We start from the raw sequence: 16,190 nt of genomic DNA, 5'->3' as shown, positions 1-16,190 counted from the left end.
GCTGTGTTCTCCCACTAACAATCTCCTCTCACGTACTTCCGTATTTGCTCCATTCATATTGCCGCTTCCTTTGACAACTGTGGCTAATTCCACTGCCATGCTCGATCGCCAGGGCAACCATCTGCTTGTGTGTTCGTCACTATGACGAAAAATGACCTTCTACTTCAGCGTTTTCTGAAGAGACAGATTGTCTTTGCTGTTAACCTATATCACTCTGGCTTGTAAATAGGGGTGGAGATGCATTCACACAAAGCCCATCCAAACCATTCATGTAGACACAAGAGGCTAGCTTACCAAAACGGACACAGAGTGCTGGAGTAACTCAGTGGGTTGGGCAGCACTCATTCCACTCCTGTCATGGGGAAGAAGATGTAGGAGCCTGAAAACTGTAGCGTCCAGGTTCAGGAACAGCTTCTTTCCTACATCCATCAGGCTATTAAACACTCCAAATAAGCTCCAAACTACATAGAATTGGGGCCATTGGTTTTGTCTTTTTGCACTACGGTTGTTTGTTTGTTTCATGTGTGTGTATGTATGAATGTATGTACGTGTATGTGTATATATATATATGTATATATACACACGCGTATGCACACACATAGAAACACACATAGAAACACACACACACATACACACACACACACACATATATATATATATATATACATACATATATATATACTGAGTTTATTTGTTTATTATATTATTCACAGACTACTATGTTTACATATCTGTTGTGCTGCTGCAAGTAAGAATTTCATTATTCTGTTTGGAAGATATGACAATAAAACACTCTGTATCTCTGGAGTACATGGACAGGCAACGTTTCAGGACAATTGAGGAAAATGGACATGTTTCAGCAAGAATCAAAAGGCAGGAGGCATATTGGATGACGTAAGGGCCTGTCCCACTTGGGCGTCATTTGCGCGTCACGCAGGTGGCACGCGAAGATTTCTTGAATCCCCAAATCCTGGGGCGCCGCGCGCGACCGCGCGTCACTGCCTACGTCACCACGCACCATGCGCGCATCACGTGCATCGTGACGCGTAAATGTCCAAGTGAGACAGGCTCTTAAGTCTCCCCAAGATCCTTTAATTTCACCTTTGACCGTTTGATTCATTTCTGCCCTCTCCTCTCTTCTTCCCTACCTGAAGTACTATAGGACATGAATAGTCAAAGTTTGAAATCCTCCTCCCACAACTGTATCCATCGATCACTTGTGTAGGAAGAGACTGCAGATGCTGGTTTATACCGAAGATAGACGCAAAGTGCTGGAGTAACTCAGCGGGTCAGGCAGAATCAGACAAAGGGTGGGTCGGTTCGGGGTGAGTCTGAACAAGGGTTCCAACCCAAAATGTCACCCGCCCTTTTTTCTCCAAAGATGCTGCCGGACCCGTTGAGTTACTACTTCATTTTGTGTCTATCTTCGGAATAAACCGGCATGTGCAGTTCCTTCCTTCACAAAGATTAGAGGGATATGGGCTAATCACGGGCAAATGGGACTAGCAAATGAGGCATCTTGATCGACATGGACCAGTGGGCTGAAGGACCAATTTCCATGCTGTATGACCCTATGACTTAGTGAATAGGCACCAATCAGGCAGTGAAGTTGAGGATGCAGTTGAATTTAGTTCACTCCTTCCAGAGAACACGTTGAATTTCACCTTGTGGGGCGGTCACGTTAAATAAACGGATTTCTCCTTCTCTATAATAAACTAAGAGCGAGTTCTTTTTTTTATTTAAGCATTCTGACAGCTTTATAGACACATTTTCTGTCACCAGTTTATCTGCAGATTTGTTAAACTATATATACATTCCCAAACTGCTAAAATGAGATTTGAACTCACACTCGTAATCCAGCAACATAATCTCTTGGCAACCGGGGCCTGTACTGCTACAATAAAAACTGATTTGATTCGTGTATTAACTCCACTGTGATCAGCAGGGCTGAGATTTCTTTCCTAAAGCCACAAATTAACTCATCAATTTCCAGAGCTCCTATCGACCTCATTGAAGACCCTCGGACTATCTTTGATCGGACTTTATCTTGCACAAAACGTTATTCACATGTACCTGTACACTGTGGATGGCTCGATTGGAAACATGTATAGTCTTTCCACTGACTGGTTAGCACGCAACAAAAGCTTTTCACCGTACCTCAGTACACGTGACAATAAACTAAACTCAAACTGAAACATCTGTTCTGGTGAGGACACCTTTCATACCAGAGTTTCCTGAAGCCCCAACATTAGGTCAATCTTTAGACTTTAGACTTTAGAGATCTCCTTCATCGTATCTCCTTCATTGCCCCAAAATGTCACCTATCCATGTTCTCTAGAGATGCTGCCTGGCCTGCTGAGTTACTCTAGCACTTCATATTTCTTGGTTAAGTCAGCCTGGTTCTGTAAGACAATTCTGGAAGGTTTCCATAAGGATTAGATGGTAATAGACTCTGTGTACAGTGTGGATTTTAACACATTTTGTGGTGGCACAGTGTTGCATCGGTTAAGTTGCTGCCTTACAGTGTCGAAAACCCAGGTTTCAGCTGGACCATGGGTGCCGTCTATACGGAGCTTGTACCTTCCCCTTGTGACCACGTGGGTTTTCTCCGGGTGCTCCGGTTTCCTCCCACATTCTAAAGGCGTGCGGTTTGTAGGTTTATTGGCTTCAGTAAATTGCCTCTAGTGTGTAGGACTGAGTTACTCCAGAACTTTGTGTCTTTTTGTAAACCAGCATGTGCAGTTCCTCATGCCTAATTATCCATGCTTCCTTAAGCATGACGTGTTGTATTTTGGGAAGTCTAACATAGGCAGGACATGTACAGTGAATGGTAGGACTCTAGGTAGTGTTGTAGAGCAGAGGGATCTAGGAGTGCAGGTGCATGTTTCCTTGAAGGTGGAGTCGCAGGTAGATCGGGTGGTCAAAAAGGCTTTTGGTACATTGGCCTTCATCAATCGGAGTATTGAGTATAGAAGTTGGGATGTCAAGTTGCAATTGTATAAGATATTGGATAGGCTGCATTTATTGTATTGTGGGCACCATCTTATAGGAAAGATATTGTCAATCTGGAAAGCGTACAGAGAAGATTTACGAGAATGTTGCCAGGGCTAGAGGGTCTGAGCTATCGGGAGAGGTTGAGTAAGCTGGGACTCTATTCCTTGGAGCGCAGGAGGATGAGGGGTGATCTTATCGAGGTGTATAAAACAATGAGAGGAATTGATCAGGTAGATGCTCAGAGTCTCTTGCCCAGAGTAGATGAATCGAGGACCAGAGGACATAGGTTTAAGGTGAAGGGGAAAAGATTTAATAGGAATTTGAGGGGTAGTGTGTTCACACAAAGGTTGGTGGGTGCATGGAACAAGCTGCCAGAGGAGGTAGTTGAGACAGGTACTGTCCCAACGTTTAAGAAACTGTTGGACAGGTACATAGAAACATAGAAACATAGAAAATAGGTGCAGTGTAGGCCATTCGGCCCTTCGAGCCTGCACCGCCATTCAATATGATCATGGCTGATCATCCAACTCAGTATCCTGTACCTGCCTTCTCTCCATACCCCCTGATCCCTTTAGCCACAAGGGCCACATCTAACTCCCTCTTAAATATAGCCAATGAACTGGCCTCAACTACCTTCTGTGGCAGAGAATTCCACAGATTCACCACTCTCTGTGTGAAAAATGTTTTCCTCATCTCGGTCCTAAAAGATTTCCCCCTTATCCTTAAACTGTGACCCCTTGTTCTGGACTTCCCCAACATTGGGAACAATCTTCCTGCATCTAGCCTGTCCAACCCCTTAAGAATTTTGTAAGTTTCTATAAGATTCCCCCTCGATCTTCTAAATTCTAGCGAGTACAAGCCGAGTCTATCCAATCTTTCTTCATTTGAAAGTCCTGACATCCCAGGAATCAGTCTGGTGAACCTTCTCTGTACTCCCTCTATGGCAATAATGTCTTTCCTCAGATTAGGAGACCAAAACTGTACGCAATACTCCAGGTGTGATCTCACCAAGACCCTGTACACCTGCAGTAGAACCTCCCTGCTCCTATACTCAAATCCTTTTGCTATGAATGCTAACATACCATTCGCTTTCTTCACTGCCTGCTGCACCTGCATGCCTACTTATAATGACTGGTGTACCATGGCACCCAGGTCTCGTCGCATCTCCCCTTTTCCTAATCGGCCACCATGGAGGGATATGGACCAAATGCATGCAGGTAGGACTAATGTAGGTGGGACATGTTGGCCAGTGTTGGCAAGTTAGGCTAAAGGGCCTGATTCCACACTGTATCACTCTATGACTCTATGACTAAGTACACATCTAAGGACTGTTTAAATGTGCTGAAGATAGTCACCTTTATTTTATTTTAGCTTAATTTAGTTTATTGTCACGTGTTTAGTTTATAGTTTATAGGTAAAGTGAAATGCTTTTTTGTTGCGTGCTAACCAGTGATTAGGAAGACTATACATGATTACAATTGAGCCATCCGCAGTGTATAGAAGTATTTATTGAGTTCCAAGCCCCAAACATCCTCTGAGGGGAAAAACTTTTCTTGAAGAAATCAGGAGAAACCTCAAGATATAAATATTTCAGTTCTTTATATACTCATAACCTCCAGAGTCTACAGAGTCTGTGCTGTTTCAGTTTTTGTGTCCGTGTAACAATTTACTTGAACAGAGAATGTAACGTAATCAAAAACTATTTGCTTCTTCTGTCAACTGGCTTTAGTGAAAAGCCACCATGAGCCAAATTATAAATCTGGTTTGCACTGAAAGAAAATTTAGAGGGATTTTTTACTTTACATGATTTGGCACGTGTACCGAGGTACAGTGCAGTTCATTTTTGTATACAGTTCAGTACAAGTGTCACTATACATAAGCACTTAGATACGTTAGATAAGCATCTCAAATACAGTTCAAGTGTATAGCAGTAAGTACATTAATACAGTATACAATGTCGCCTCTTTGATGCCATTTCCAAGCCCCTGTTGTTGTAAGTGCAGGGATCTTGATCTGACCGTGAAGGTCTATTGTCCTGGCGGCATTGCAGGTTCGGCCTGGTCAAGCGTAACCGTGGTTTCCTCTGCTGCTGCTGCCACTGCAGGCCGCGTCTGGTCCACGTGTTCAGCTTTTGGAAGCAGCGTCTGGACCAGCTGAGCCCCAGGCTGCTGCGGGGCCTCCAACCATCGAGGCCATGCACTCCCTCCTGCTCTATATTCCGTGACATCGAACTCAGAAGATGGGGAATGAACAGATATTCTATTTTCCAATACAAAAAGAACCACATGCATTTTTTTCCCTGTCAAACGGATTGCAGGCCCACACAGCACCTCCTTAACATGAGGTCTTGATTTTATTGACTTGTTAATGTATTTATGCCCTTTGGAAAATCCATCTGTTCTGTTTAAGTAGCATAGTCCAATTTTTAATCAAGAAATAGATAGGATAGGCAGTCAGTACCTCTATCCCAGGGTAGAAATGTCAAATGCCAGAGGATGTAGCTTGATGGTGAAAGGGAAAAACTTTAAAGGAGATGAGTAGGGTAATTTTTTTTACACGGGGAGTGGTGGGTGCCTGGAACGCGCTGCCAGGGGCGGTGATAGAGTCAGATATGACAGTTGGTTTTAGATAGCTACATGGATAGAGTTATAGAATCATAGTCATACAGTGTGGAAACAGGCCCTTCGGCCCGACTTGCCCATGCCGACCAACATGCCTCATCTACACTAGTCCCACCTGCCTGCGTTTGACCCATATCCCTCTAAACCTGTCCTAACCCTATACCTGTCTACATTTTTATTATACATTGCAATAGTACCTGCCAGGAATATTCAGGAAATTGAGGGATAAGCATAATGTGCAGGCAGAGGACCTGAGCTTGGTATCATGTTCGGCACAGACATTTTGGGTCGAAGGGCCTGTTCCTGTGCTGTGTTCAATGTTCAAACCACTCTATGTTCTATGTTCTATGTTCAAACCACTTTTAAATGAAAGTCCCAGAATTTATCAATTTCCTCATGCAAGATTTGTTAACATTGCACAAAGTTTGAGAATGCTATTCACAGGGGATTAGCATAAAAAATTAATATGAAATTTTTAAAGGAATTTTTTTTGTAACTTCTACTGAGCAAACCTCCTAATTTAATAATTGCACAAAAATATTTTGGAAGGCATTATATTGCTCAAATGGTTTGCTGTACTCAGAAGAATTTCAGTCCATTAAAACTAACAATGTTGAGATCAAAGACAGGAAATGAGAATTAAAAACCTACTATAGATGATTAACTTCCATATCTTCAACCTCTGATCCCTGAAAACGTAAGCAACTTGAGATCAGAGTTGCTCAAAATGCACAGTCATATCCATGGGATAATAATCGGTGATTGAAAAATTGCACAAACCATTAAAAATCATCAGAATTAGTGGGACAAATTCTTGAAACGAAAGGAGCTGAAAGGAGCTGAGAATCAAGGAATTTTTTTTTTTGGGTGGCACAGTGGTGCAACGATAAATTTGCTGCCTCAAAGCACTAGAGACCCTGGTTCGATCCTGACTGTGGGTGCAGTCAGTATGGAGTTTGTACGTCCTCCCTGTGACCATATGGGTTTTGGGCTCTGGTTTCTTCCCAATTTCCAAAGACGTGCAGGTTTGTAGGTTAATTGGTTTCTGCAAATTGTCCCTAGTGTGTAGGATAGAACTAGTGTATGGGATCTTCTTCTTGTATATGGCATGCACAGCCTAAAGTTGCTGGACAACTTGTTCTATTTGATCTTATTTCATTGTGCACGCCAGATTGATTGCATTCGTCGTAACAGGGCGGACCACGTGAAGGTTGCAATCTCCCACCCCAGTGTATGGGATGATTGCTGGTCAGCGTGGACCCAGTGGACCAAAGGGATTGTCTCCATGCTGTATCTCTAAAGCCTAAAGACTAAATAGAGATAAATATTCCTGATAGTAGCATTGTGGTAGCTTCCTTGTTCCTGGTTTTCCAAGATTGGGGGATGAGAAATTCACAGTTGGGCAACTAATGTAATTCTTAACTTCTTGGTACTCTTCCATTGAGCTGCAGAGGAAAAAAATGTCAACAAATAAATAACATAGAGACATAGAGCCACACAGCATGGAAACAGGCCCTTCAGCCCAACGTGCCCAACATGCCCAGTCTCACCTATCTCTGTTTCGCCCATCTCCCTCTAAACCTATCCTATCCTATCCATGTACATGTCTAAATATTTCTTAAATGTTTTGATAGTTCCTACCTCAAATACCTCTTTTGGCAGCTCGAAGATAGACACAAAAAGCTGGATCTCTGGAGAACGTGGATAGGTAACGTTTTGGGTCGGGACCCTTATTCTGATCGTAGTAGAGGGGTGGGGGCTAAAAGAGAGATGAGAGCAGGAGAAAGTGCAGCAAATGCTGAGGTGGATACAGGTGAGGAGGGTTTGATTGGGAGATGGGTGGAGCAAGTGACAAAGGCTGGAGATGAAAAGGCGATAAAAGGATGTTGGATAAGGTGAGAGTAGAGAGAGATAGGTGGATGGGAAAAGGGTTGTGGGATAGCGAGAGAAATAGGTTCACACAAGGGTGGGACGAGAGATGGGGGTAATGTAGGAGGTGTTACCTAAAATTTAAAAATCCTATGTCCCTACTGCTGGGTTGTAAACTAGGGAAGCGGAATATGTGGTGATGTTCCTCCAATTTGGGTGTAGCCTCACTGATAATAGAAGAGGCTCAGGACAGAAAGGTCAGTGTGGGAATGTGAAAGGGGGAGTTTGATCATCATGATCATTGTCCTTATACTCACTATATGGCGGCGCGGCTCTGGCTGCAGCGGCTCTCCGGCAGTCCTGTTTGTTTTGTGTTTTTGGGTTGTTTATTTTCGTTTTTGGTTAGTCTAGTTTTGGTTTTTAGTTTGTGTTTTGGGGGGGGGGGGGTTGAAACGGGGCTTGCTGTCTCTCCCTGCGGGGGAATGCGACTTTTTTGTCGTATTCCCCTTCTCTGCCTCCGTCTGCGCTGAGGCCTAATGGCGGAGCTGGCGACCTCGAGGCTCAGGAGGCAGAGCCCGCCGGGACTCGCACTGAGCTCGCTCCCGTGAGGACAGCCCGGCTCGGGGCTGGAACAGGGCTTTCGTGAGGGGCTGTGACGGCCGGCCCGAGGAAGGAACGGTGCTCCCGTCGGAGTAGCCGAGCTCGGGGAGGTACGGCGTTCCCAGCCTGAGGAAGGAGCGGCGCCCAGTCGGGGCGGCCCAGCCTGAGGGAGGAGCGGTGCCCGGTCGGGGCGGCCCAGCCTGAGGGAGGAGCGGTGCCCGGTCGGGGCGGCCCAGCCTGAGGGAGGAGCGGCGCCCGGTTGGGGCGGCCCAGCCTGAGGGAGGAGCGGTGCCCGGTCGGGGCGGCCCAGCCTGAGGGAGGAGCGGTGCCCGGTCGGGGCGGCCTGGCGCGAGGAAGGAGCGGCGCCCGGTCGGGGCGGCCCAGCCTGAGGGAGGAGCGGTGCCCGGTCGGGGCGGCCCAGCCTGAGGGAGGAGCGGCGGCCTGGCGCGAGGGAGGAGCGGCGGCCTGGCGCGAGGCTGAGACGGTGGCAGTACTCACGTGAGGGCGATCCGGCTCGGGGCTGGAACGGTGCTCCGGGGGCTGGGACGGCAGTTCTGGTGGCGGTGGCCTGAGACCGGGGGTTCGGCCGCGGGCCAGCGGCTGCGTCAGCAGGTCTGGTGAGCGGCAGCTTCGACTACCCCGGGCCGCGGTGTTTGAGCCGCAGGACAGGTTTTAACATCGCCCGGGGGGTATCGCCTCAGCGCAGAAGGAGAAGAGGAGGGAAGAGACTGCAGCCCTAAGACTTTTGCCTCCATCACAGTGAGGAGATGTTGGGTGGACTCACTGTGGTGGATGTTAATATGTGTTTATTGTTGTTTTTATTGTATTGTATTATATGTATGACTGCTTAAATTTCGTTCAGACTTCGGTCTGGATGACAATAAAAGGCTATTCTATTCTATTCTATTCTATTCTATACAAGATGGATATGGATATCTGCAGAAATATATGGATATATATACATGCTGTTCGAGAAACACGGCTTCAATGAAATTTTTATAAGAAATTAATTTTGGGGCCCTGTGCCAGGAACTAATAGCCAGGCCGACCTCATTTTTAGCACATCTCCAATTAAAAAATCACTCTTATTAACAAGGATTTAAACACTTTACCAGCATATTTTCAAGCAATGGTGCATGCCTGACAGATTGAACAGATGGTAACTTGCATTTATACAGAAGATTCACATTGTGTGCTTCCTATCTCCATGAGCACAATGAACAATTAGCTTGAATCAAGATAGCTGGTGATCTTATCAGATGAAACAAAACTCCTCCACACTCCACCCTAACCATCAAATTAGCCTCCATTAATTTAGCCTCAGGAACAGCTTCTTCCCCTCTGTTATCAGGCTTCCAGAAGCTAGGGTACTGTCCGATTCACTCTAGACTTTAGAAATACAGCGCAGGAACAGGCCCTTCACCATGCCTGCCAGCGATCACACAGTTCACTGGCACTATCCTACACACCAGGGACAATGTACAATTTACAGAATTAATCTATAAACCTGTACATCTTTGGAGTGTGGGAGAAAACCAAAGCACCAGAGAACACTCACGTGGTCACAGGAAGAACGTGCAAACTCCATACTTTGTATTCAATTTGTATTGTATTCAATTTATTGTTATTATCTCATATTAGAGACAACAAAATGAATTTTCCTTACAGTCAAGTATCATAAAAAATAAATAAATAATAAATAAATAAAACATATTAAAATGTAAAAAAAGCACAAACACAGAAGTCCATGACACAACACAATGGCACCAAAGTTGAGGAAGGTACCATGGTCCAGCCAGCCTCCCCTCCGACCTTCCCAGATGTTCACCCGTGGTTGGGGCCTCCCGAGCACCCGCAGTTGCCGCCACGGGCGGCCCGATGCTCAGGCCCTCACGCCGGGATGATGGAACACCGACGCCGAAACCCGACGGAGAACATCCTCAGCGGCCCGGACCTCTAGATCAGCTGCCTACCACCGGAGTCCGCGGCTCCTGAGTCCACAGGCCGAGCCGGGCGGAGTCGCAGGACCCCGCGATGTTGATCGGCGCCGCCCGCGTTGGGAGCTCCGCGAACCACAGCTCCGCGATGTCGGTGCAGCAGGCCCAGCACTCCGGGGCTCCATACGGACAGTACCTAAGGTCAGGACCCAACCCGGGCCTCTGGCACTGAAAGGGAGCATCTCTACCGCTGGGCCACTGTGCTGCCCCAATCCAATTGCAGACATTGGACTTTGTCTCTGGAACTGATGCGCTACGATGCTGAGAACTATATTCTGCACTCTATTAGGCTTCTGAATGATCCTTCTTTAAGCTAGGGTACAGTCTGTTTCATCTCTACACCATTGCGGACATTGGACTTTATCAGTGGAACTGTTACATTGCTGAGAACTATATTCTGCACTCTGTATCATCCGTTTTGCTCTACCTGTTGTACTTGAGTTTGAACCGATTGTATGTATGTGTGGTACATCTGATCTTTTTGGACAACATGCAAAATAAATATTTTCACTATACCTCAGTACATGTGACAATAATAAACCTAAGCCTATACATTTGACAAGAGATGCCCACTGATTGTGTATGGTGGCGTTCACCAACGTATGATGAATGATGTCACTATAATGCTGGTTTTGTATTGCATGTACGGACATTGAGTGACCTACTCGATCATATAACATATAACATATAACAATTACAGCACGGAAACAGGCCATCTCGACCCCTCTAGTCCGTGCCGAACACATAATCTCCCCTAGTCCCATATACCTGCGCTCAGACCATAACCCTCCATTCCTTTCCCATCCATATAACTATCCAATTTATTTTTAAATGATAAAAACGAACCTGCCTCCACCACCTTCACTGGAAGCTCATTCCACACAGCTACCACTCTCTGAGTGATCCCCCGCTTGCCAATCACTTTATCTCCCTTAGCCATCCTGGGCCATCGGTGCCGGCTCTGTTCTATTCTATACCTTTTCATTCCCTCACCCCTGCCTGTCTGAGGGCACCCATCACCCTCTGTGTAAAAAAAACCTGCCTTACACATTTCCTTTCAACTTTGCCCCTTTCACCTTAAAGCTACGCCCTCTGGTGTTGGACATTTCTAACTTGGGATAAAGGCTCTACCTGTCTACATTAACTATGCCTCTCAGAATTGTTTACCCTTCCATTATCCCTCCTTTGTCATCTCTGAACTTTCCTCACGCTACCCACATCGATGTTCTTCTGCCTCCTCCATGAATTGTATTTATTTACAACATGTGAATGATTCAAGAGCCTTTGGCAAATAATGACTTTTCATTGTGCATATGAAGCCTAAGTCTAAAGGTGGGTCCTGTCCAGAAACGTCACATATACATGCTCTCCAGAGATGTTGCCTGACCCGTTGAGTTACACCAGCACTTTGTGTCTTTTTGTTGTAAAACAGCATCTGCATGTCCTTGTTCCACTAGGCACCATCTGTTGGGTTTGTCTGTTGTTCATCCTTTATAAAGTACACAACCTTGTTTCATACTCGATGACATTGTGCTTAGATCTTCCCTGCCCTCTGATTACTGTACAAATCCCACCATAATAAACATCACACATTCCACTCACATCTCCACCATCTTCTCCCCAGTACTCTCCAAACCTCCTGACATCCTCCTAGGACATCTCTTATCGTTCTGATCTATTCTCCACTTCCTGAAGATCTCCCCACATTTGTACACATCCTATTAGTTTAGTATGGTTGTTTAGTTTAGTTTATTGTCACGTGTACCGAGGTACAGTGAAAAGCTTTTGTTGCGTGCTAACCAGTCAGGGGAAAGACTATACATGATTACAATTAAGCCGCACACACTGTACAGGTGCATGATAAAGTGTATAACGCTTAGTGCAAGATAAAGTCCAGTAAAGTCCATTTAAAGATATGCCGAGAATCTCCAATGAGGCAGATGGTAGCTCAGCATCAGTCTCTGGTTGTTGATAGGATGGTTCAGTTGCCTGATAACAGCGGGAATAAAACTGTCCCTGAATCTGGAGGTGTGCGTTTTCACACTTCTGTACTGCTTGCCCGATGGGAGAAGAGTGAGAAGTGAGACTGGTCCTTGATAATGCTGATTATGTCCTTGATTATTCCCAATCTCTTTCCTAGCTCATTCTAATCAATCTCCCCATTCCCAGATCTTCTCATCAACCCCTGGTTGACTCTCACCTCCCGGAATCAGTCCTGTTGCTGTTGCATAATGAGCTCAATTGTCGCATTGTGGAAAATGTTCTTCAAATCCTTTTATTTCATAAAGGTGACAAATTAAAAATATATATCCTCTTCAGAAAAAAAAATGTTCCAAGAGCATCACAAATGGGTAAACAAACAAAAATATTCATTGTTAGGTGAGAACATTTCTATATATGAACTCAGGATGTAAAAAAAATGAACGTCATAAAGCCCATGTGATTTTCTGAATTTGCAAATGACTATTTTTCAGCTTCATGTGATTCTAAACAAGAAACCTAAAAATCTGTGTGAATCATAATGTATGGGCAAACTGCCAAAACAATGAGTGAAAAACATTTCAACCTTCATGACAAACTATGTGAACAAGAGCTCAGCCTAACTTCTGGGCCAATGTTCCTGATTGCACAGGGATTTGACCCAAAACCTGACAGACAATCTGAGATAAGAACGGTACGGTGGCGCAGCGGTAGAGTTGCTGCCTCAGCGCCAGAGACCCGGGCTCAATCCTGACTATGGGTGCCGGGTGCTCCGGTTTCCTCCCACACTCCAAAGACCTTCAGGTTTATAGGTTAACTCTTCTGTAAAATTGTAAATTGTTCCTAGTATGTGAGATAGTGCTTACGTACGGGGTGATCGCTGGTCAGCGTGAACTCGATGGGCCGAAAGGCCTGTTTCCACACTGCACCTCTAAAGTAAACTAAACTAAATGAATAATGGAATTGATAAGGCATTGATTATTGGAGCAAGGGTTAAAGAAGTGAGATGTCGTTACTTACTGTATGACGTGACGGTAGATTATATAAAATACAGATGCAACATGCTGGAGTAACTCAGCAGCTCAGGCAGTATCGCTGGAGAAAAATAATACATCAAAACATCACCTATTCCCGTTCTCCAGTGATACTGCCTGACCCGCTGAGTTGCTCCAAAATTTTGGATCTATCTTAAGTGATAGGTGGATACAGGTGGATACAGATGAGGAGTGCGGTTTTATTTGCAGATGGGTGGACAAAGACTAGAGATAAAAAGGAAACAAAAGTGGGTCAGATAAGGAGAGATGAGGTAAAAATGTAGTTTAGTTTATAGTCACATCTACCGAGGTACGGTGAAAAGCTTTTGTTGCGTGCTAGCCAGTCTAAGATGTGAATAGCATGTTGGCCTTCATAACAAAAGGAGTTGAGTATAGGAGCAAAGAGGTCCTTCTGCAGTTGTACAGGCCCCTAGTGAGACCACACATGGAGTATTGTGTGCAGTTTTGGTCTCCAAATTTGTGGAAAGACATCCTTGCTATTGAGGGAGTGCAGCGTAGGTTCATGAGGTTAATTCCCGTGATGGCGGGACCGTCATATGTTGATAGAATGGCGCGGCTGGGCTTGTATACTCTGGAATTTAGAAGGAAGAGAGGGAATCTTATTGAAACATATAAGGTTATTAAGGGATTGGACACGCTAGAGGCAGGAAATATGTTCCCGATGTTGGGGGAGTCCAGAGCCAGGGGCCACCATTCAGGAATAAGGGGTAGACCATTTAGAACGTGGATGAGGAAAAACGTTTTCACCCAGAGAGTTGTGAATCTGTGGAATTCTCTGCCTCAGAAGGCAGTGGAGGTCAATTCTCTGGATGTTTTCAAGAGAGAGTTAGATAGAGCTCTTAAAGATAACGGAGTCAAGGGATATGGGGAGAAGGCAGGAACGGGGTACTAAATGTGGATGATCAGCCATGATCACAGTGAATGGCGGTGCTGGCTCGAAACGGCGAATGGCCTACTCCTGCACCTAATGTCTATTGTCTATTGTCTATAAGACTCCCATATATTGGCTTTAAGTAAGTCATGCTCCAGTGTATAATTTTAAAAGCAGTTTTCAATTTGTTTACAGGCTTGTGTAAGAGACCTTCTGTTCTTTGCATCGATACTGAGTCGGCCAGCATCAGCCACCGTATACTGCAACAGACAACATCCACATCCGCAGAGAAATGGGAGAAGTTGCTTTAATAATTAAGAAGAATATAATAGTTTGTAAAGGCTAGAGTGGCAGTAAACAAATGCCATAACATTTAACTCCCCCTCAGGCCCCCTCTCCCCCAACCAGTATCTGTAAACCGTGGAGGAAGGAACTGCAGACGCTGGTTTCTACCAGATAGACACAAAATGGGTGACGTTTTCGGGTAAGAACCCTGTGCAAAAAAGGGTTCTGAATCGAAACATAATTTACTTCTTTTCTGTAGAGATGCTGCTTGACCCGTTGAGTTACTCCTGCATTTGATGTTTATCTGCAGTAAACCGTGGGCTGATTTTGTGCACTAAAATCAGTCTTTAATATGGGATCTGTTGATAGTTTGCTGTGGCAAATTGTGACATAACTGGGCAGCACAGTGACACAGCGGTAGAGCACCAGAGGCCCGGGTTTGCTGCTGTCTGTACGGAGTTTGCACATTCTCGGGTGCTGTCTGTACAGAGTTTGTACAATCTTGTACAATCAGTTTGAACAAATAAACCACAGCTGTTTCCTCCTCTGGACCTGTCCACCATCCAATTGCAATGTATTTGATAAAAAATAATTGATCTGTGTCCTGGCATCATCCCCTGCATTTCTTTCTGTAGCTATTAAAGCATCTGCCTTAGTAAAAGTCCAGCAATCACTTGCTTTGTCCTTTCTCATGGTAATCAGGTTGGGGCTTTAATGCTCCATCTTTATGTTCTTGATCTTTCAAAAACACAGAGACATTGCCTCAGTTTACTGTCTCTCATGTAGGGAAGAATCCCCAGAAGCCTGGGATTTGCTCGGCACTGCAAGGGGATGGACATCATGTCCAAGGAAGGCGATGGCTGAAGGCTCGCAGCAGCCTGGGGCTCACCTGGACCGGGCACTGCTCGTATCAACTAGAGCATGGTCTGGACTCTGAAAATGGCACCAAAACACGTTGAATAGAAGCACCATTGAACCATTGATGTGTCACCTTGCAAGGGGGTGATTTAAGTTATCTGCAATACAGTGAATACGGTTCCCAAATGGTCACAGAAGAAACAGATTCAGTGAGTCTGTCTGGAGAAGGGTCCTAACCCAAAACGTCATCTGTCCATCCCATCCACCTGATACTACCTGACCAAGTGAATTCCTCCAGCACTTTATATTTTGCAATAGCACCTGCAGCTCCTTGTTTTCAGTTTTATATTTCAGGTTTTGAACTGCTGTGGTGTTTTGGTCTCAGTCCAGTCATTGATCATTCCCTTTATTAATACACAGAGGTTTAATGTGAAAAGGGCAAGATTTAATAGGAACCTGAGGGGCAATTATTTCCACAGAGGGTGATGGGTATATGAAACGAGCTGCCAGAGGAGGTAGTTGAGGCAGGTACATTAACTGACACTAGGACAGGTACCTGGATACGATAGGTTTAAAGAGATATGGGGCAAACGTAGGCAGGTGGGAGTTGCATAGCTGGGGCACCTTGGTCGCCAAGGATGAGTTTAGTATAGTTTAGTTTAGAGATACAGCGCGGAAACAGGCCCTTTGACCCACTGAGTTCGCACCGATCAGAGATCCCCGCACACTAACACTATCCTACACGCACTAGGGACAATTTACACTTATATCAAGCCAATTAACCTACAAATCTGTACGTCTTTGGAGTGTGGGAGGAAACCGAAGATCTCGGAGAAAACCCACGTGCTCGCGGGGTGAACGTACAAACTCCGTACATGCAGCACCCGTAGTCAGGATCGAACCAGGGTCTCTGACGCTGTAAGGCAGCAACTCTAGCACTGCGCCACCATGCCGAGTTGGGCCAAAGGGCTTGTTTCTATGAGTACTACCATCATCTCAGTGCAGATAGCAACCCTGTATGATCTACACTGGAGAATTGGTGTGTGAGCTGATAGATGTG

The 16,190-nt window shown here is 45.3% G+C and overlaps 1 protein-coding gene and 1 long non-coding RNA gene across 2 annotated transcripts in view; one reads left to right on the top strand and one right to left on the bottom strand.

The window, feature by feature from the left end:
• Positions 1 to 16,190, top strand: part of LOC116984716 — a 34,285-nt gene that overhangs the window by 9,974 nt on the left and 8,121 nt on the right. The window contains exon 2 of the long non-coding RNA XR_004415107.1: positions 14,183 to 15,414. This is a non-coding gene — a long non-coding RNA (uncharacterized LOC116984716). The remainder of the gene's footprint in view (positions 1 to 14,182; positions 15,415 to 16,190) is intronic.
• ppp1r32 (protein phosphatase 1 regulatory subunit 32) overlaps positions 6,898 to 16,190 on the bottom strand; it is an 81,954-nt gene continuing 72,661 nt past the window's right edge. The window contains exon 14 of the mRNA XM_033039039.1: positions 6,898 to 7,060. The gene's annotated coding sequence lies outside the window, so the exon portion shown is untranslated. The remainder of the gene's footprint in view (positions 7,061 to 16,190) is intronic.

This window comes from Amblyraja radiata, chromosome 20 (assembly GCF_010909765.2).
Source record: "Amblyraja radiata isolate CabotCenter1 chromosome 20, sAmbRad1.1.pri, whole genome shotgun sequence".
Taxonomy (NCBI): Eukaryota; Metazoa; Chordata; class Chondrichthyes; order Rajiformes; family Rajidae; genus Amblyraja; species Amblyraja radiata.
Note: the sequence above shows the minus strand (reverse complement) of the source record. Positions and strands in the feature narration are given on the sequence as shown.